Below are 22,748 nucleotides of genomic sequence, written 5' to 3' on the forward strand. Positions count from 1 at the left end.
GGTGACTTTCTTAGTTTACCACCTTTCTCTTAACCTGGGAATTTTTGTTTTCTAATGATTTCCAAAAACTGTTAAATAAACAAACAAATCAACAGCAACAAAACCAACCTCAACTCTTCTTAAAAATCCCAACTCAGGGACTGAAGAGATAACTTGAGAGTTGTAAGTGCTGGGAGCACTTTCAGATAGCATAGTTTCCTTTCCCAGCACACACATACCAGTTCACAACTATCTCTAAGTCCACCTCCAGGTGATCTGATTTCTTATCCTTGCATCTGTAGGCATCATATGCACATGGTGTACAGTCATACATTCATTCAAAATACCCATATACATAAATGCAAATAATTTCTACGAAAGTCAACTCATAACACTTGTATTTACATCTAAATAATTATACATGCTCTTTGATTCAAACTTACCATCTTTTTAAAGTCAGACTTATATAAGCTCAAGAAGAAGGACAACTAAAATGTGGATGCTTCAGTCCTTCTTTGAAGGTAGAGCAAACTTCTAGATAAAGTCTCTATAGGTTCTCCCTCCCCTTTCTTGGGCATTTCAGCTGATCTCATCCCTGGTGAATCCTGGGATACTCTTGCTTTCCTGGCATCTGGGACTTTCTGGTGGCTACATACCTCCATTTAATTTCCTGACCCTCTGTATATCATCCCTGTCTCCTCCCATACCTGATCGCAAGGACCCCATTTGGGGTATGGGGTCACCCACTCATCTCCAGAATTGCTCCTGTCTAAAGGAAATACTGGGACAAAGTGTAGATCAGAGACTAAAGGAAAGGCCACGGACTGCCTTTCCTGGGGATCCATCCCATATACAGAAACTAAACCCAGACATTATTGCTGATGCCAAGAAGTACTTACTGACAGGAACCTGATATAGCTGTCTCCTGAGAGGCTCTGACAGAGCCTGACAAATACAGAGGCAGATGATCACAGCCAACCATTGGACTGAGAACAGGGTCCCCAATGGAGGAGTTAAAGAAAGGACTGAAGTAGCTGAAGGGGTTTGCAACCCCAGAGGAAGAATAACAATATCAACCAACCAGATTCCCCAGAGCTCCCGGGGATTAAATCACCAACCAAAGAGTAAACATGGAGGGACCCATGGCTCCAGCTGCATATGTAGCTGCATATGTGGCCTTATCTGGCATCAATGGGAAGAGAGGCCCTTGGTCCTGTGAAGGCTTGATGCCCCAGTATAGGGAATCCCAGGGCAGTGAGGTGGGAATGGATGGGTGCAGGGGGAGTAGGAGGTGATAGAGGGTTTGTGGAGGGGAAACTGGGGAAGGGGATAACATTTAAAATGTAAATAAATAAAATATCTAATAAAAATTTTAGAAAAAAAGAAGGGGGAGCAAAAATATTCATAGGAGGAGATACAGGGACAAAGAGTAGAACAGAGACTGAAGGAATGGTCATCCATCAATTGCCCCACCTAGGGATCCAGTCCATATACACACAGCCACCAAACCCAGACAATATCACTGATGCTAAGAAGTGCATGCTGACAGGAACCTGATATAGCTGTCTCTTAAGAGACTCAACCAGAGCATGACAAATACAGAGGTGTGCTCTTGCAGCCAACCATTGAACTAAGAATGGAGTCTCCATTGCAGGAATTAAAGGATTTAAGGAGCTGAAGGGGCTTACAACCCTATAGAAACAACAATACAAGCCAACCAGAGCTCCCAGAACTAAACCACCAACCAAAGGGTACACATGGACAGACCTATAACTCTAGTTACATATGTAGCCAAGGATGGCTTTGTTGGGCACCAATGGGAGGAGAAGCCCTTGGTCCTGCCAAGGCTGAACTCCCCAGTGTAGGGGAATGTCACGGCAGGGAAGCAGGAAGGGGTGCATGGATGTGGGGAACACCCTCATAGAAGAAGGGGGAGAGGGGATGGGATAGGGGATTTGTGGATGGGAAACTGGGAAAGGGGGTAACATTTGAAATGTAAATAAATTAAAAAAAACAATAAAAATTTCACAAAAGAAAATAAAATAAAGGAAGAAAGAAAGAAGGAAGGAAGGAAAGAAAGAAAGAAAGAAAGAAAGAAAGAAAGAAAGAGAAATGGAGTGTTATGGGTCACTGAAGAAAGGGACCATCAATACCCAACATCCAGCAGCATATATTGTGCATATAGTCACATGAAACATATTTGAAATGTTACCAAAAGTAAAATTAAAAAGTAATGGCAATTTCTGAAATACAATAACTCTGATTAGTAGCATGGCCTATGTGCCCAGGTGTAAAATGGAGCTATTACAGCTGCTCTGGAGCTCTGTGGCCTATTTTACTAGGGTTATTTGATTCTCTGGAGTCTAACTTCTTGAGTTCTTTGTATATATTGGATGTTAGCTCTCTATTGGACATAGGACTGGTAAAGATCGTTTCCCAATCTGTTGGTTGCTGTTTTGTCCTAATAACAGTGTTCTTTGCCTTACAGAAGCCTTTCAATTTTATGAGGTCACATTTGTCTATTTTGTTAGTGTTCTGTTCAGGAAATTTTCCCCTGTGACTTGTGTTTGAGGTTTCTCCCCCCTCCCCTTTCTTTTCTATTAGATTCAGTGTATCTGGTTTTGTGTGGAGGTCCTTGATCCACTTGGACTTGAGCTTTGTACGAGGAGATGTAACCTGTTCACTTTGTACAAGGAGATATAACCTGTTCCATCCATATACTTAAAGAACTAGGCATGATCCTAAGCTAATTAATAGCAAAATCTCATGCTCTAAAGAAGGGGTTCTCAACCTGTAGTCACTACAACATTGACTGTGTTAAAGTGTCACAGCACTAAGAAGGTTGCGAAAACTGCTCTAAAGACATACATAAAAGCATGTATAAAAATGTTCATAATATGCTGTTGAGAAAAATGCACAAAGCCTTATACCCACTACTTTGTGAAATTTCGCTTTTCATCCTTCCTTCCTTTTATATGTAATGAACACTGAAGATACGATTGATTCTCCTGATAATATCTTCAATTTCCCCTCAGTGTAGTCTGGACTCCTCAAGAAGCACAAAGACATCTATATTGATCTGCACCTTCAAGAGCTACTTTGTGAGAGTAGTTCTAATGTTAAGTAAAAAAGATAAATGAATAAAAAGTATAAATAAATAGTATAATATCAACAAAATATGTAACAACACAATAGTTACATATACAGATGGAGTGATGAGATGGTTTACTATCCTTTAATGATATTCTGTAATTTATAACCAGAAAATGCCATTTACATATTAAACAATGACATAGTAGAAGAAAGATTTATGCATTGGGACAAAGTGAAGTTCTGCACACCATTAAGTAACGTATTGCCATTAATGCATTAAATAATTTATTATAGATATTAAGAAGTGAATTACAAAAAAATCTTTTTTGTTTTATGTTTTTTGTTTTTGTTTTTGTTTGTTTGTTTGTTTTGATTTGTTTTGTTTTAAACCCAATGAAGAAATCAGCTTGGGAAGCAATACTCTTACTCTCCCCAAATTCCACCAGCCTGAGCATAGTTTTGAGCCACTCTGCATGTTTGCTAAGGCCAGCATTCTTCTATTCTCAACCACAGCACTGTTATACAAGACACACTTTCTAAGCAAGGATTCCAGAATGCATGAAGAGAAGCCTCTAATATATTTACAACTCCAAGTCACATATTCATAAGAAAGTCTTTAATTCCAGATTTTTACCTGAGAACTACTCACTGGGTGTGGGTTCAGTCAGAGAAAATGCACCTAACCCTTAAGAGACTGGGAACCCCAGGGAGCTTAGAGGTCTGATGGGGTGAGTGGGTTGGGTGGGGACATCCTCTTGGAGACCGAGTGAGAGTGAGGGCATAGGTGTAGGTGGAGGGGTGGGGAGGAAGTATGGGATGTGGAATAATCGGAGGGTGGACTGGGAGGGGAGTAAAATCTGAAGTGTAAAATAAAGCAAAAAAGATAGATAGATAGATAGATAGATAGATAGATAGATAGATAGATAGATAGATAGATAGAATAGATAGAGATAGATAGATAGATAGATAGATAGATAGATAGATAGATAGATAGATAGATAGATAGATAGATAGGAACTCCAGAAGGTAGAAATAATTGGCCCATACCTAAGAGGTATCTTTTTTTAACCTGTGAGTATATAGTGAAGTAAGCACTAAGAAGGTGATTTCTGTGACTTATTACTGCAAGTATTCTTATGGTTATTTGCCCATTGATTTTAATGTTCAAAATGATTAATTTTAATTTTGTATCTGCCCCAAGGTTTTCTTACAGAAGATCGATACTTTTAAATTAAGACCATCAATTGTGGTGAGGCCATTGCCCTATCAAAGCTTCTATCTTGCCCTGGACATCACTGCTTAAAATGAGATTTGAACTAATGGCTTGATTTTCATACCCAGGACCTCAGGTTGGCAAGTCAGCTTATTAATTTCAGAAATCTATGCAAATAGCTTGAATGTGCAGTATAAATTCACTCCTTGTTTGGGGCTTTGGGAAGAGGTTGTTTGGTTTTTTACTTTTGTTTGTTTTTTCTTCATTTGTTTCTTTGTTTTAATCTTATGTTTGTGATTACTTTTTTGGGGTTTTGTCTGGACCCAAGATCTTGAGCTTGTTAGGCAAATACCCTACACCTGAGCTCAGACCTCAATATCTGCAAATTAGATACATATTTCTTTCCATTTCTCTTCCTTGGCAGAGCCTTATAAGTTTCAAGACTGCCCATTTTTCTCAACAATACATAACTTAGTTACTTGTATGCGTCTAAGATTTCCAAATTTAAGTTATAAAAATAAGAAGAATGAAAACTGACATCAGATTTATGCCCAAAATAAATAACAAAAATATGCTTACAACAGTGTCTCGCTCTTTGAGCTTCAGTATGACGTAGAAATGAGGCATAGCATTCCTCCCTCTGTTCTCTTATTGGAAGTGCTGTCTTCTTTCAGTCATATAAATGAAAATCACAATGTCTCCTTTACTTTCAATTTTACTTTGACTCTGGACTTTAAAATAATGTCCATAGTCATTATACCAAAATTATACTTCTTTCCTACCCCAGATATATCACACATAGACAACATCCCCCACACGGGCTATGCTGTGTAATCAATTTCAAAGTTCTGTGAGTCTTACTTTAACAACCTTGTTAAAGATAACCTTTCACTCCACTCAGTGTATCTAACATTTTAACAGTAATCATTCTGTCACAAATAAGCAAACATAATAGCACAAGACTTAGTATCCATACTTGAGAACAAATTTTCCCTCATCCTGTCCTGAATAGATTGTGCCCTAAATTTCTGCTCGAATCTGGTTAGTTCTTAACTCATAGGCTCTCAACATTTGCTATTCCTTACAGAATGAAGCCTAAACTTCAAAGATGACTCCCAAGTATTCACTAGACTAGATTATTCTCTTCCCTGTACTCTACAAAATCTGCTTCAATTTGCAGTGATGCTGAGACACCTGCATGGAAGAATAATTTGGTTTCTTTATTTGGACCTTCCAAGTGGATATACCTGATCTAGAAAATTACACAAACCACATTTTGCATGGTTCTTCCCAAATATTTCATTTTTTTCCAACTTCAGTTTTCCCAGTTACTACAAAAGGATTCTAATTTTTCAAGAACAGTGTTACGGAGTTTAAGAAAAACACAAGCATGTAGTCACTTTGTCATGTGTAGGGGAATAAGCACTGAACTATTACTTGCTTTCTAAATTAGAGGTATTTAAGAAAGATGTCCATGCCATAAACAACTAAATTTGGCCTTCAAACACAGAAACCATTGGAAACTTGCATTCATGACTCCAAAGCTACTTTGTGAGTAATCCTATTAGACTAGGAAAGAGGGAGCTGGAAAAATAACTTGGTGTCCAAAGAACAGCCCATGGGATCCTTTTGACTCATGACGTCACAGTCTACTGAGGCCGCTCATCACTAGGTGTTCACACAAGCAGACATATTCAAATAGCTTCAATTTTTGCCTAATTTTCTTTATCACCAATTTTCCAGACATGTCTCCTGAGTTTCCCAGACCATCCTGCAAAGCTACTGACCACAGTTAATGAATAGGCATAAACATATACATCTAGTTATTTAATTTTTCTAGAGAATGAATCAACCAAGTGGAAAACTTGAATTTCAGCCTCCTGAAATTTCTTCACCACTGCACTCTAAGGATGCCACAGAAAGGGATGACAGACCTATAGTACCTTTTTGTGTACCATCTATATCATGTATGACCATGAATAAACGAAGACTAAATTCTGTCTTCATCATTCATTTGGTGTTAGAAAATTTCATCAGACATCGAAAGTGCAAGTTGGAAAGACAAAGTGGAGGAATAAGCAGCATGGCATTTGACCTACTTTTCGTATAAATTTATATATACTTTCATGTTCCTGACTGAATTGTATCTCACATGTAGCACTTCCAGTTGTTAAAGAAGAGCTGTTGTATGCACGAGATGTTGTAGCTTGATGAGGCAGGCACCTCCAATACATAATAAGCATCTAGAGTCACACACTACCTTGATAGGTAAGCAGGTATTAAAAGATAAATGTATTGCAACAGTTGGGCCTTTCTAAGTCTACACATGCCTTCCTCTGTAGGACACTAATGCAGTTAAACAATCTTCCATCTTCTCTCCAAACTTCCTGCAAAGAAAAAGGTATGAAAATTACTAATATCAAACAGTATTTATAGATTTAGTAGAATTATTAGATCCATGTATGGCAGGGAAAGGACCACCTTCAAGTATTCTGTATGTAGATACCACATTAGACACCAAGACCAAAAAAAAAAAATTCAAATAGTGTGACTGCTACAGTGCTGGCCACTTGATATTGTTGCTGGTAAAGAAAAATCTGGGCAGTCAATTTAATCTACTTATGTTATATTCTTGGTATGCTGAACAAAAACCTGAATCATGAAAATGGAAATAACTCTTTCACTTTCCATGTATATAGACTTTAATTCCTTGACTAATGGGTAGACTGTGTCTGTTTGAGGAAGGACTCTTTTATACTGTCCAATGGATCATGCAAACCAGCAAAAGTCACGATGACTCATACTGAATGTCCTTGAAGTACAAAATGACCCATATCCCTTTCTATTTCTGTATTCATTCTGTTTCATTAATACTATTATTCATCTTAAAAATAACTGCAAGAATTCATTGAAACTAATATACCAGGAATCCATGATAATCCATCAAAATGCCTCTGGATTGTTGTATGATATTAGGAAATAAGTAAGGGGTAATGGTTGAGTCACCTCAACTTTGCCAAAAATTCATTATGAACTGGAGGGTTAAGGTAAAGAGTTGAAGGTGAATTTAAAGGGTTGATGTCGCTTCTAGGACTTAAGCATGATAAGGAAGGAGAAAGAGAATCCCTTCTGGTCAGTTCATGCTACCTCCTAGGCTAATGCCACAGAGCACACTTAGATAAAGCTGAAGAAAGACTCTTTTATATAGACAACTTTCTCCTGAATTCTAGGACAATGCCTTGTACGGCCAATCTCCCCTGCTTTTCTTCCCTATTACATATGAGTCTCTCTTAAAACCATTAGCAAGTCTAATCTCATCACAACTGATGAGCTTGCTTTCTATTTGTAAAAGGAAACAACTAGAACACTTGCCCCATACTACCACAGCTATATATCCTCCCCACATCCTTTCTGTTGGATGCCCTTATCCTTCTCTGCTCCTATCCCAAACAATGAGCCTACATGGTATTTAAAGAATGTTTTCTTACATTTATTTATTAAGAGTTGGCTGGTGGATGGACTGACTGATAGTGTATATATGGACGGGTGTGCATGTTTTACAACGCATGTGAGACGGGCAGAAAACAACTTGTGAGAGTTGGTTCTCTTCTTCCACCCCAGGTTACTAGACACTGAGCTCAGGTCATTAGCTCTAGTCGGAAGTACCTTTAAGCCACTAAACTGTTTCACTGGCCCCTTCATGTAATTATCAAAAACTACATTGCTGTTTCTCCTTAAGCTCCACTCTTCCCTCATGGATGGCCAGCTCTCCAGCTGTTCTTCATCAACACATATTCCGGCTAGGTGGTAACCACAATCTCAAAAGCGAATGCCAGCAGCAAACCACTGAACTGAGAACGGGACCCCCGTTACAGAAATCAGAGAAAGGGCTGAAAGAGCTTGAAGGGGCTCGAGACCCCATATGAACAACAATGCCAAGCAACCAGAGCTTCCAGGGACTAAGCCACTACCCAAAGACTATACACAGACTGACCCTGGACTCTGACCTCATAGGTAGCAATGAATATCCTAGTAAGAGCACCAGTGGAAGGGGAAGCCCTTGGCCCTGCCAAAGCTGGACCCCAGTGAACAGGATTGTTAAGCGGAGGGCGGTAATGGGGGAAGGATGGGGAGGGGAACACCGATAGAGAAGGGGAGGGGCAAGGGTTAAGGGGGTGTTTGCCTGGAAACCGGGAAAGAGAATAACAATCGAAATGTAAATAAGAAATACCCAATTTAATAAAGATGGAGAAAAAAACATGATAACATTGCTTCTGTCTTAAATTTCTCTCTATTTCTCAGATCTCTACAATGTTTATCAGCACTTGTTTTAGAAGGAAAACTAAAAGAAATATCAAAATTGCTCTTTCAATCATTTTCTCACAATCCTATTGTTTTAGAAACTTCATCCATCTATCATAGCATCCAAATTGCTCAAATCCAAGTCCTCAAGTGGCCCTCACCTTGATGGGCATTACATGGCATCATAACTTCCTCTTTCTTCATGTGCACTGTATACTGACTTCTACAGTACCATATTAGATTCTTCTTGAATTTTCTTCACTCACTATTTTCTCATTCTCAGTCTCATATTCTCATTTTAATCATCTCCTCAGCCTACTTGTTTTGGAATGTCAAAGAGTTTAGTATTTGGTCACTTCCCCTTCTGTATAAAAACTTTCTTGGTGACCCCTGACTTAAAATTCTCTGAGTCACCTTAATGTGTCAATGTATTTTCCTTTTGTGAATCAGAAGACTCTTGACTCTGGTTTTAAAATAGCTTTACAATCTGCCTCCTACTCTTTCATTGCCTGAGCCATCATTATCTCTTGCCTGGATCACTGTCAGAAACTCCTAGCTTGACACCCTTCTTTTCCTCCTGTCCCTAGAGTGTATTCTCCTAAGTAGCCCAGGGGATCCTATTAGAGCAGAAGTCAGGTAAGGCTTCTACTTTACTTAAAACTTCTCTATGAGTCATGGCCTCACACTGAGGGGAAAAAACTTGATGCAATGTCCTCAAACACTAACTGATTTTAAAGCTCTACACTCATCATCACTAACTTGCCACTTTATCTCATACCTTCATAGCTTTTCTCAACCACACCCCATGTGCTCATACTCGCAGATATTTGAATTGACTTTTCCCTGAACCCAGGTAACGACACTCCAGGTAACTGTATTGGTCTGTTTCTTACCATCGTCAAATCTTAGTTCATATTTATCTTTCTCTCTGGGACCGTTGCTGATCTCTTTACTTAAATCACAATTTAACTACTCACTGCTCCAAGCCCTCTGTTTCGCTGACCTCCCTTGCTTTTCATCACTCTCCTCTTCCCATAGCAGTAACTACAACTTTTTCTTGTATATCACTTCATGTTTTATTTATATTCTGTCTTCCCCACTGGATTTTAAAGTCTTTGAGGGCAGAAATCTTAATCTGTTTTGCTCACTGTCAAATATTTCATACCAGAAAAAAGACTAGGCATACTAATCCCTAAGTATCTATTTCCCAATTATAAAATGAGATAAGAAACAATATTCTTGGTTTCTTCTCATCCAGCAAACCATTCCCTTTTTGTAGAAAAAAAAGTTTAATTCACATATGTTCCACTGATATAATTTATTTAGTTAGATTACATAACTGTCTGACTTTTCTTCCACACTGTAAGCTCCACAGAGCAAAATGTACATCCCATCTCTCCAAGGGCCTGATACCAATGTGCACTGAGCTAATAATTTCTAAACCACATTTTAAAGAAAGCTTTCCATTTTATTGTTGCACATGAAATGTTCAGAGTAAGAGACTTCCTCGTATGACACTTCCTCGCATGTAAATAATGTGCTTTAGCCATATTTTCACCTCTGTTAGGCTTTTTTTTTGCAATAATGGAGCTTTGTTATTTTGATTGTGGTAATGATAACATATATGGTTACATAGTTCCAACTCACCAAATTGTATACATTATTTTCTCCTTTAATTATTTTATTGATCTACATTTCAAAAGTTGTCTCCCTTCCAAGTCCTCCCTCCACAAGCATTCCACCCCATACTCTCTCCAGTTTGCCTCTAAGAGGGTGCTCCTCCACCCACCCACCCACTCCCACCTCACCCCTTTAACATGCCCCTTCTCTGGGTCATCAAACCTACATAGGACCAAGCATATCCCCTTCCACTGAGGCCAGACATGGCAGTTCTCTGCTACATATGTATCGAGGGCCACAAACCAGCCTGTCTATGCTCTTTGGTTGATGGTTTAGTTCCAGGGATCTATGAGGGGTTTGGTCAGTTGATAATATTGTTCTTCCTATGGGGAAGAATCCCCATAGGATTGGGAGATTGCAATCTCCTTCTCCTAACTCTTCCATAGGGGTTCTTGGAATCATTCCAATGGTTGGATGTAAGTTTCTACATCTGTCTCAGTCAGATGCCAGTAGAGGACAGCCATGCCAGTCTCCTGTCTGCAAACACATGTTGGTATCAGCAATAGTGTCAGGATTTGGTTTGTACATGTGGGATGGATCCTAAGTTGGGGCAGTCTCTATATGACCTTTCCTTCAGTCTCTGCTCCACTTATTGTCCCTGCATTTCCTTTGGACAGGAACAATTGTGGGTCAAAAATTTTGAGGTGTATGGGAGGCCCAATCCCTTAACTGGGAACCAAGAAATGTCCAAGAGTTGGAAGATAGAACCTGAAGAGACCACATTCTGTTCTGCTTTCTTATCTCTGCGTTGCCTCCACCATTTCTATACACCCTCAGCTCCTCCTTTGTGAGATCTGTGTCAAAGAACATTTTTAAAGAAGAGATATTTGTCAAACTCATGTTTATACCAACTCCTATGTCTTTCCTTTGATCTAATAGTGAGCATGGATGTGGATATTTAACATTAAATTTGTATTGCTTTATTTATTGTGCATGCAAAGCATACGAGTGCATATCAGAGGACAATCTGCAGGAATTATTTCTTCTCATCCACAACATGCATCCCAAGGATCAAACACAGTAGCAAGTATCTTTACCAGCTAAGACATCCTGTCAGCTTCATCCTAACATTATTTTTAATGGTTGTATTCTAGTGAAACAGAATGCTTGTTCACTATACTATAATTGAATGTTTTCTTTGCATTTTTTGGAAAGGATGTTTTTAAAGTACTACAGTCAAGTCATCCTATAGGGACAAGAAATTTTCTTGACTCTGATGCACTAACCTAGAGAGTTGCCAAATTTTCCAGTTAATTTAATAGATGGCACAATCCCCAGTCTCACAGCATGAGAATATGGATTCAATTTGATATCAAATGAACCAAAGAAGAAGGTGCCCCCTTCTCTCAAATGAATAGAAATTCTATATTGAAGCTATTTTTTAAACATTCATGTTTCCTTTAGTAAATTTCCATCAGCCATCCAAAAAGACCTCAAATATTTACAAGGGCAGAGATTGCTTTACATGTTAGGAAAATATACTTCTTCCTTGGGCAATTTTTTTCCTCTGCGAGGACTTTCTATGCCAGGAGGAATATGACTTGTAACCTTTACTTCTTGACACATGGGTCAGATGTATAAGAGATTCAGACTCCTGGGGTAGCTATGAACTGAAGTTCTTGCTGAATACTGCTGACACACATCAGTGCCTGAGGCTGCTGCATACACAGGCTTGGGCCAAGATTGAGCTCATGGCATTTCTATTTTCTTCTTTCTCATCTTAAGTTCTATCTGACCGATTTTACAGCAGGAAGTTCAAATTGAAGTACAGATTTGAAACTGTATTGTGTTCAATTTATTTCTAAATAAAAATATTTCTAAATGGAAATATTTCTAAAGAAATATGCAAAAACTGAATAAATAATTGCACTTCAATCTGCTTAGAACAATTCTTCAAATTAGCTAATACGATGGAAAATTTAATGTTGGAATGAAAACATACATATTGCATTTTCTACCAAACTACAAGACTGTTTTTCACACATTAAGCATTGGGAAAGTTATTTATTTCCTACAAATGACCCATGTGTGATCTTTTATGTTTACATCAGAGTAACTGTAAGAGCTAATTGTTTCACTTTATGCCTAGAATTTCAGGAAAGTAAACAACAGTTTAAAACATTTGACATAATATCCAAAATAGCACAAAGCACAGGATGTGAGGCAATAATTCTAACTGACTTATGGTCATTTTCCTTTTTTATGTATAGTAATATAGCAATAGTAGCTGAAACTTATTTTATACTACAGACTATAGCCTGCTTGTAATTTATGATAAGTACTTTTAAAACTAGCATGTTTCATTGTCCTAATACGCTGGTGACTTAATTATCAATTTACCTACTTTATCCATCAAAATTTAAGGCAAAGAATGCAAAAATATCTAAATCACAGAATATAAATAGTCCTGAAATCATCAGCCGCAAGTCCTTGCCTTATTTTCATTTGTCTTTTGGATTCTGCTATGTTCTAGTTATACAAAATGAATTTTACTTTTACTTTTAACTTCCGTCAATTAGCTTTATGTTTTAAAATCTACATTTTAAAATGAAATTCAGATGCTGTACTTGGATGTATGTTTCCTTGTAAACCTTGAAACCAATGTATCTACTTGCCTCTTGCTTCTCTGATGAGAAGTCTTGTCCTTGGAGATATTTTTCCAAGGACTTTAAAAACCATGCCTCTTTCTCTTTTGACTTGGTGCCTTGTTCTCAGATCAGCCACTTTAGGCAAGTGTTTCACTGTAATCTGCTGTTTTGCTAAACCCTGCCATGGCAGCAGAACTTAGAGAAAATGTGTTCTTTGTTCTGTAATCTATACTGGAAGCACCAACCTTCCTGTAGACTGGTACCTTCAATGTAGGTCCCATAAATCATTCTAATGGTATAACTTTATTTTACCACTGTATGGTAAGACAAGGAAACTGAAGGGGGTTGGAGGGGAAGCAGTGTTCATCAACAAAGTATGATTTTGCTCTGGCAGTTTCTCTATGGTGAACAAGTCTTTGTTGTGGAAAACAGCATTAGTTTATTTTGTAGTCTTTGCTGTCGCCCATTTCCTGCCAAAACATGGAAAAGAAAATTCTCAAATACTTCTATTGGAATAATTTGTGAAAGTGTGTTCTTACTGATGCTGTGACCCTAGAAATATATTCCTTCATGACAGTGCATGCTTTACCTCAGCAACTCGTCAGAATTTTCACTATACATTCTAACAGCTTGTGCCCCGAATAAGCAGATTTCAGCTGCAGCTTTGGCTTCATTTGTTCCTTAGTTGGTGTGACCTGAAAACACAGTTCTCTAATAAGTTAAATTTTTATCAGTTTTCAGTTTGTCCATACTTTTTCCTGGAGAAAGATGACAAAAATTGCTTCCAGGTGCCTTAAATGTCAGAACTAAGATGAGAAATTTTCATACCCTAATTTTTTTAAAGCATTTTTTAAAATATCTGCTCCAATGGATTCTGTACAAATGAGCTAATGATTAATAAAATGTTGAATCTCATTTTGCTATTTTTAGCTATTTTTGAGTTTTAGACAATGTCCAGTCTGTATTACAAGGGGTCGGTAAGATGGCTGAATGGATAATAACACTTAATGACAAGCCAGATAACCTCAGTTCAATCCCCAGAACACCCATGATAGACGGAGAAAATCTGCTTTTGCTAGACATCCCCTGACTTCCATATACTTCATTGTAACATGTGCATGACCCTCCTGATATGTGATAAGTAAGTAAATTAAATTTTAATGTTTAAAGTAAAATATTACAAATATATTAATTCTCCAGGAAGGGTATCCTCTACCTCACCAGATATTTTACAGCCATTAGGTAAAGCAACATAATTTTAACTTTTCAAAATAATATCAATATTCAAATATTTGGATTAACTAATGATAATTTTAAGATCTTTGTGCTTTTTCTTTTTTTATTGGCTATTTTTTATTTATATTTCAAATGTTATTCCCTTTCCCAGTTTCCTGTGTATAAGCCCTTTATCACACCTTCATCTATAAGGGTGTTCCCCTCCCCATCCACCATCCTTCCCCCACATTCCCTTACACTGGGGGTCCAACCTTTGCATGACCCAGGTCTTTTCCTTCCTTTAGTGTCCAACAAGGCCATCCTCTACTACAAATGCAGCCGGAGCCTTGGGTCAGTCCATGTATAGTCCTTGGGTAGTGGTTTACTCCCTAGGAGCTCTGGTTCTTTGTTTTTGTGGGGTTGCAAGCCCCTTCAGCTCTTTCAGCTCTTTCAATCTTTTCTCTAACTCCTCCAACGGGGGTCCTCTTCTCAGTTCAATGGTTTGCTGCTAGCATTCACCTTGGTATTTGACATACTCTGGCTGTGTCTCTCAGGAGACATCTAAATCCGGTTCCTGTCAGCATGCACTTTTTAGCTTCGCCAATCTTATCTAGTTTTGGTGCTGTATATATATATAGGCCACATGTGGGGCAGACTCTGAATAGCCATTCCTTCGGTCTCTGCTCCAAAGATTGCCTCCTCCTATGGATATTTTTGTTCCCCCCTTTTAAGAAGGAGTGATCCATCCCCATTTTAGTCATCCTTCTTGAACTTCATGTAGACTGTGGATTGTATCTTGGGTAATTCAAGCTTTTGGGCTGATATCCACTTATCAATGAATGCATGCCAAGTATGTTTTTCTGTGATTGAGTTACCTCACTCAGAATGATATTTTCTAGTTCAGTCCATTTGCCTATGGATTTCATGAAGTCATTGTTTTTGATAGTTAAGTAGCACTCCATTGTGTAGATGTACCACATTTTCTGTATCCATTCCTCTGTTGAGGGCTATGTGGGTTCTTTCCAGATTCTGGCTATTATAAATAAGGCTGCTATGAATATAGTGGAACATGTGTCCTTGTTATATGTTGGGGCATCTTTTGGGTATATGCCCAGGAGTGTTATAACTGTGTCCTAAGGTAGTGCAATGTCCAATAATCTGTGGAAACTCCAGACTGATTTCCAGTGTGGTTGTAGCAGTTTGCATTCCCACCAACAATGGAGGGGTATCCCTCTTTCTCCACAGCCTCACCAGCATCTGCTCTCACCTGAGTTTTTGATCTTCGCCATTCTGACTGGTATGAGGTAGAATCTCAGAGTTGTTTTGATTTGCATTTTCCCAATGACTAAGGATGTTGAGCATTTCTTTAGGTGCTTCTCAGTTATTAAATATTCCTCAACTGAGAATCCTTTGTTTAGTTCTGTACCAGATTTTTAAAAGGGTTATTTGGCTCTCTGGAGCCTAACTTCCAGAGTTCTTTGTATATTTTGGATACTAGCCCTCTATCAGATGTAGGGTTGATAAAGATCTTTTCCCAAACTGTTAGTTGCTGTTTTGTCCTAATGACAGTGTCCTTTGCCTTACAGAAGCTTTGCAGTTTTATGAGGTCCCATTAGTTGATTCTTGATCTTAGAGCATAAGCCATTGGTGTTCTGTTCAGGAAATTCTCCCCAGTGCTCATGTGATCGAGACTCTTCTGCATTTTTTCTTCTATTAGTTTGAGTGTATCTGGTTTTATGTGGAGTCCTTGATCCACTTGGACTTAAGCTTTGAACAGGGTGATAAGAATGGATAGATTTGCATTCTTCTACATGCTGACCTCCAGTTGAACCAGCACCATTTGGTGAAAATGCTATCTTTGTTCCATTGGATGGTTTTATCTCCTTTGTCAAAATCAGGTGACCATAGGTGCGTGGGTTTGTGATGGTTTGCACATGCTTGGCCCAGAGAGTGGCATTATTAGAACATGTGGCCTTGTTGGAGGAAGTGTGTCACTACAGGGATGGGCTTGGAGACCCTCCTAGCCACCTGAGGATGCTCAGTCTGTTTCTGGCTTCCTTCAGTTGAAGATGTAGAACTCAGCTCCCCCTGCACCACACGTGCCTGGATGCTGAAATGCTGCCATGCTCCCGCCTTGATGATAATGAACTAAAGCTCTGAATCTGTAAGCCAGCCCAAATTAAATGTTGTCCTTTATAAAACTTGCATTGATCATGGTGCCTGTTCACAGCAATAAAACCCTAACCAAGACAGGGTTCATTTCTGTGTCTTCAATTCCATTCCACTGATCTACTTGTCTCTGTACCAATACTACACAGTATTTTTTTTTCATTATTGCTCTGTAAATAGGTATAGATAAGGGATGTTGATTCCCTCAGAATTTCTTTTACTGTTGAGAATAGTTTTTGCTATCCTGGGTTTTTTGTTATTCCAAATAAATTTGCAAATTGCTCTTTCTATCTCTATGAAGAATTGAGTTGGAATTTTGATGGGGATTGCATTGAATCTCCGGTTTGCTTTTGTGAAGATAGTCATTTTTACAATATTATCCTGCCAATCCATGAGCATGGGAGGGTTTTCCATCTTCTGAGATCTTCTTCAATTCCTTTCTTAAGAGACTTGAAGTTCTTATCATAAAGATCTTTCAATTGCTTGGTTGAAATCACAGAAGGTATATTATATTTTGGGGACTATTGTGAAGTGTGTCATTTCCCTAATTTCTTTCTCAGCCTGTTTATCCTTTGAATAGAGGAAGGATACTGATGTATTTGAGTTAATTTTATACCCAGCCACTTTGCTGAAGTTATTTATCAGGCTTGGTAGTTCTCCTGTGGATCTTTTGGGGTTACTTAAGAAAGAACCCAGATGCCCTTCAACAGAGGAATGGATACAGAAAATGTGGTACATCTACACAATGGAATATTACTCAGCTATCAAAAACAATGACTTTATAAAAATTCGTAGGCAAATGGTTTGAACTGGAAAATATCATCCTGAGTGAGCTAACCCAATCACAGAAAGACATACATGGTATGTACTCATTGATAAGTGGCTATTAGCCCAAATGCTTGAATTACCCTAGATGCCTAGAACAAATGAAACTCAAGATGGATGATCAAAATGTGAATGCATATCGCTCCTGAGAGACACAGCCAGAATACAGCAAATACAGAGGCGTATGCCAGCAGGAAACCACTGAACTGAGAACAGGACCCCTGTTGAAGGAATCAGAGAAAGAACTGGAAGAGCTTGAAGGAGCTTGAGACCCCATATGTACAGCAATGCCAACCAAACAGAGCTTCCAGGGACTAAGCCACTACCCAAAGACTATACATGGACTGACCCTGGACTCTGACCTCATAGGTAGCAATGAATATCCTAGTAAGAGCACCAGTGGAAGGGGAAGCCCTGGGTCCTGCTAACACTGAATCCCCAGTGAACTAGACTGTTGGGGAGAGGGCAGCAAGGGGGGGAGGGTCGGGAGGGGAACACCCATAAGGAAGGGGAGGAGGGAGGGGGATGTTTGCCCGGAAACCGGGAAAGGGAATAACACTCGAAATGTATATAAGAAATACTCAAGTTAATAATAATAATAAAAAAAAGAATACTATCATATCATCTGCAAATATTTTGACTGCTTCCTTTCCAATTTGTATCCCTTTGACCTCTTTTCACTCTCTGATTGCTCTGGCTAGGACTCTGAGTACTATATTGAGTAAGTAGGAAGAGAGTTGGCAACATTGTCTAGTCCCTGATTTTAGTGGGATTTCTTCAAGTTTCTCTCCATTTAGTTTGAAGTTAGCTACTGGTTTGCAGGATATTGCTTTTACTATGTTTATGTATGCCTTGAATTCTTGATCTTTCCAGGACTTTTATCATAAAGGGGTGTTGAATTTTGTCAAATGCTTTCTTAGCATCTAAAGAAATGATCATGTGTTTTATTTTTATTTTGAGTTTGTTTATATAGTGGATTAGCTTGAAGGATTTCAATATGTTGAATCATCCCTGCATTCCTAGGATAAAGCCTAATTGATCTTGATGGATGATTATTTTGATGAGTTCTTAAATTCGATTGCAGAATTTTAGAGTATTTTTGCATCGATAGTCATAAGGGAAATTGGTCTGAACTTCTCTTTCTTTGTTGAGTCTTGGTGGAGTATAGGTTTAAGTGTAATTGTGGTTTCACAGAAGGAATTGGGTAGTACTCCATCTGTTTCTGTTATGGGGACTACTTTGGACAGTACTGGTATGAGGTCTTCTATGAAGGTCTGATGGAATCCTGCACTAAACCCATTTGATCCTGGGCTACTTTCGGTTGAGAGACTTTTTAATACCTGCTTCTATTTCTTTACGAGTTATGGGGTTGTTTAGATCATTTATCTGATCCTGATTTAACTTCGGTACCTGGTATTTGTCTAGAAAATTGTCCATGTCCTCCAGATTTTCTAGTTTTGTTGAATGTAGGCTTTTGTAGTATGATCTGGTGATTTTTTTTTGAATTTCCTCAGATTCTGTTGTTATGTCTCCATTTTCATTTCTGATTTTGTTAATTTGAGTACACTCTCTGTGCCCTCTTGTTAGTCTGGCTAAGGGATTATCTACTTTGTTGGTTTTCTCAAAGAACCAGCTCCTAGTTTTGTTGATTCTTTGTATAGTGCTTTTAGTTTCCACTTGGTTGATTTCAGGCCTGACTTTGATTATTTCCTGCCTTTTACTCCTCTTGGATGTATTTGCTTCTTTTTGTTCTAGAGCTTTTATGTGTGCTGTCAACCTGTTAATGTATGCTCTCTCCTATATCTTTTTGGAGGCACTCAGAGCTATGATTTTTTTCCTCTTAGCACTGGTTTCTTTATGTCCCATAGGTTTGGGTATGTTTTTGCCTTCATTTTCATTATATTCTAAAAAGTCTTTAATTTCTTTCTTTTTTTCTTCCTTGACAAAGTTATCATTGAGTAGAGTGTTGTTCAACTTCTATGTAAAAAGTGGGCTTTCTGTAATTTTTGTTGTTATTGAAGACCAGCTTTTATTCGTGGTGATCTGATAGGATGCATGGATTATTTCAATCTTCTTGTATCTCTTGAGGCCTGTTTTGTGACTGATTATATGGTCAATTTTGCAGAAGATACCATGAGGTACTGAGAAGAGGGTATATACTCTTGTTTTAGGATGAAATGTTTTATAAATATCTGTTAAGTCCATTTGTTTCATAACTTCTGGTAGTTTCTATATGTCTCTGTTTAATTTCTGTTTCCATGATCTGTCCATTGATGAGAGTGGGGTGTTGAAATCTCCTATTATTGTGTGAGGTGCAATGTGTCTTTTGAGCTTTAGTAAGGTTTCTTTTATGATCGTAGGTGCCTTTCATTTGGAGCATAGATATTTAGGATTGAGAGTTGATCTTGGTTGCTTTTTCCTTTGATGAATATGAAGTGTCCTTCCTTATCTTTTTTGATAACGTTTGGTAGAAAGTAAATTTTATTCGATATTAGAATGGCTACTCCAGCTTGTTTCTTCGGAACATTTGCTTGGAAAGTTGTTTTCCAGCCTTTTACTCTTAGTTAGTGTCTGTCTTTGTTTCTGAGGTGTGTTTTCTGTATGCAGCAAAATGCTGGGTCCTCTTTAAGTATCCAATCTATTAATCTATGTCTTTTTTATTAGGGGATTGAGTCCATTGACATTAAGAGATATTAAGGAATAGTAATTGTTGCTTCTTGTTATTTTTGTTGTTAGAGGTGGCATTATGCTTGTATGTCTCTCTTCTTTTGGTGTCTTTGCAAGGATATTACTTTCTTGCTTTTTTTAGGGTGTAGTTTCCCTCCTTATGTTTGAGTTTTCCATCTATTATCCTGGGTATGGCTACATTTCTAGAAATATGTTGTGTAAATTTGGTTTTGTTATGGAATATCTTGGTATCTCCATCTATGGTAATTGAGAGTTTTGCTGAATATAGTAGCCTGGCTGGCATTTGTGTTCTCTTAGGGTCTGTACGACATCTGCCCAGGATCTTCTGTCTTTCATAGTCTCTGGTGAGAAGTCTGGTGTAATTCTGATAGCTCTGCCTTTATATTTTACTTGATATTTTCCCTTACTACTTTCAATACAGTTTCTTTGTTTTGTGCGTTTTGTGTTTTGACTATTATGTGATAAGAGGAATTTCTCTTCTAGTCCAATCTATTTGGAGTTCTGTAGGCTTCTTGTATATTTATAAGCATCTCTTTCTTAGCTTAGGGAAGTTTTCATCTATAATTTTGTTGAACATATTTACTGGCTTTTAAAGTTGGTAGTCTTCACTCTCTTGTATACCTATTATATTTAAGTTTGATATTCTCATTGCATCCTGGATTTCCTGGATGTTTTGTGCTAGGAGCCTTTTGCATTTTGCATTATCATTGATGGTTGTGTTGATGTTTCTATGGTATCTTCTGCCCCTAAGATTCTCTCTTCTATCTCTTGTAGTGTGTTGGTGGTACTTCCATCTATGACTCCTGATCTCTTCCCTAGGTTTTCAATCTCCAGGGTTGTCTCCCTTTGTGCTTTCTTTATTGTCTCTACATCCATTTTTAACTCTAGGTTGGTTTTGTCCATTTCATTTACCTGTTTGGTTCTATATTCCTGTAATTCTTTAAGGGATTTTTGTGTTTCCTCTTTAAGGGCGTCTATTTGTTTACCTGTGTTGTCCTGTATTTCTTTAAGGGAGTTATTTATGTCCTTTTTAAAGCCCTCCATCATCATCATAAAATGTGATTTTAAATCTAAATCTTTCTTTTCCGATGTGTTTGGATATCCAGTATTTGCTTTGGTTGGAGAATTGGGCTCTGATGATGCCAAGTAATCTTTGTTTCTGTTTCTTAGGTTCCTGTGCTTGCCTTTCGCCATCAGGTTGTCTCCATTGTTAGCTTGTCTTGCTGACTCTGAAAGTGGCTTTGCCCTCCTGTAGGCCTGTATACCAGCACCACTGTAGAGCTATTTGATGTGTTCTTGGGTTTGATTTGTGAGAATTTTATTGAGCATTTTGCATCAATATTCATAAGGGAAATTGTCTGAAGTTCTCTTCTTTTTGGGGGGGGGTTTGTATGGTTTTAGCATAATTGTCTCTTCATAAAATGAAATGAATAGTGTTCCTTCTGTTTCTATTTTATGGAGTAGTCTGAAGGGTATTGGTATTAGGTCTTCTTTGAGGTCTGACAGAATTTTGCACTAAACCCATCTGGTCCTGGGCTATTTTTTGGGGGGTGGGGGATGGGAGCCTTTTAATGACTGCTTCTATTTCTTTAGGCTTCATAAAACTATTTAGATGTTTTATCTGATCGTGACTTAGCTTTGGTATCTAGTATCTGTCTAGAAAATTGTCCATTTCTTCCAGATTTTCCAGTTTTGTTGAGTTTAGGCTTTTGTAGTAGGATATGATTTTTTTTTAATTTTATTAGTTTCTGTTTTTATGTCTCCCTTTTCATTTCTCATTTTGTTAATTTGCATACTGTCTCTGTACTCTCTGATTAGTCTGGCTAACGGTTTATCTATCTTGTCGACTTTCTCAAAGAACCAGCTCCTGGTTTTGTTGATTCTTTGTATAGTTCTTTTTGTTTCTACTTGGTTGATTTCAGCACTGAGTGATTATTTCATGAAGTCTACTCCTCTTGGGTATATTTACTTTTTTCTTCTAGAGCTTTTAGGTGTGCTGCCAAGCTGCTAGTGTATGCTCTCTCCATTTTCTTTTTGGAAGCACTCAGAGCTATAAATTTTCCTCTTAGCACTGCTTTCATTGTGTCCTATAAGTTTGCATATGTTGTGCCTTCATTTTCATTAAATTCTAAAATGTCTTTAATGTCTTTCTTTATTTCTTCCCTGACCAAGTTATTATTGAGTAGGAAGTTGTTCTGCTTCTGTGTGTATGTGGGCTTTCTTTTTGTTGTTGTTGTTGTTGTTGTTGTTGTTGTTGTTGTTGTAGACCAACCTTAGTCTGTGGTGATCTGATAGGATGAATGGGATTATTTCAGTCTTCTTGTATCTGTTGAGGTCTGTTTTGTGACCAATTATCTTATCAATGTTTGAGAAAGTACCATGAGGTGCTGAGAAGAATGTATATTCTTTTCTTTTAGGGTGAAATGTTCTGTATATAGCTGCTAAATCCATTTGGTTCTTTTACTTTCACTGTGTCTATTGTTAGTTTCTGTTTTCATGAACTGTCCATTGATGAGAGTAGGATATTGAAGTATCCCACTATTATGGTGTGAGGTGAAAATTGTGTTTTGAGCTTTAGTAAAGTTTCTTTTATGAATGTGGGTGTCCTTGTATTTGGACCATCCACGTGCTCCCCCTCCCTGTTACCCCTTCCCATATGATTTTATTTATTTCATGCATGAGTTGACTGTTAATCTGTTTTCAGACCCACCAGAGGAGCACATCAGATTCCAATACAGATCTATGTGATCCACCATGTGGTTGCTAAGACTTAAACTCAGGACCTCTGGAAGAGTAGTCGCTGATCTTAACCACTGAGCCATCTCCCAACTCTAGCCTGAGAAATACTAAGAAAGCTTGTATGCAAATAGAAAATAATGGAACTAGAATTATGCAAGAGCTTGACTTCATGAAAAACAAATGTTGCGTCTTTTACTGTGGGTGTCATCTCAGAAACTTGTATTGAAATGAACTCCAACTCTCAGCATTGATCCAGT

The sequence above is a fragment of the Rattus rattus genome, chromosome 5, assembly GCF_011064425.1.
Source record: "Rattus rattus isolate New Zealand chromosome 5, Rrattus_CSIRO_v1, whole genome shotgun sequence".
Lineage (NCBI taxonomy): Eukaryota > Metazoa > Chordata > Mammalia > Rodentia > Muridae > Rattus > Rattus rattus.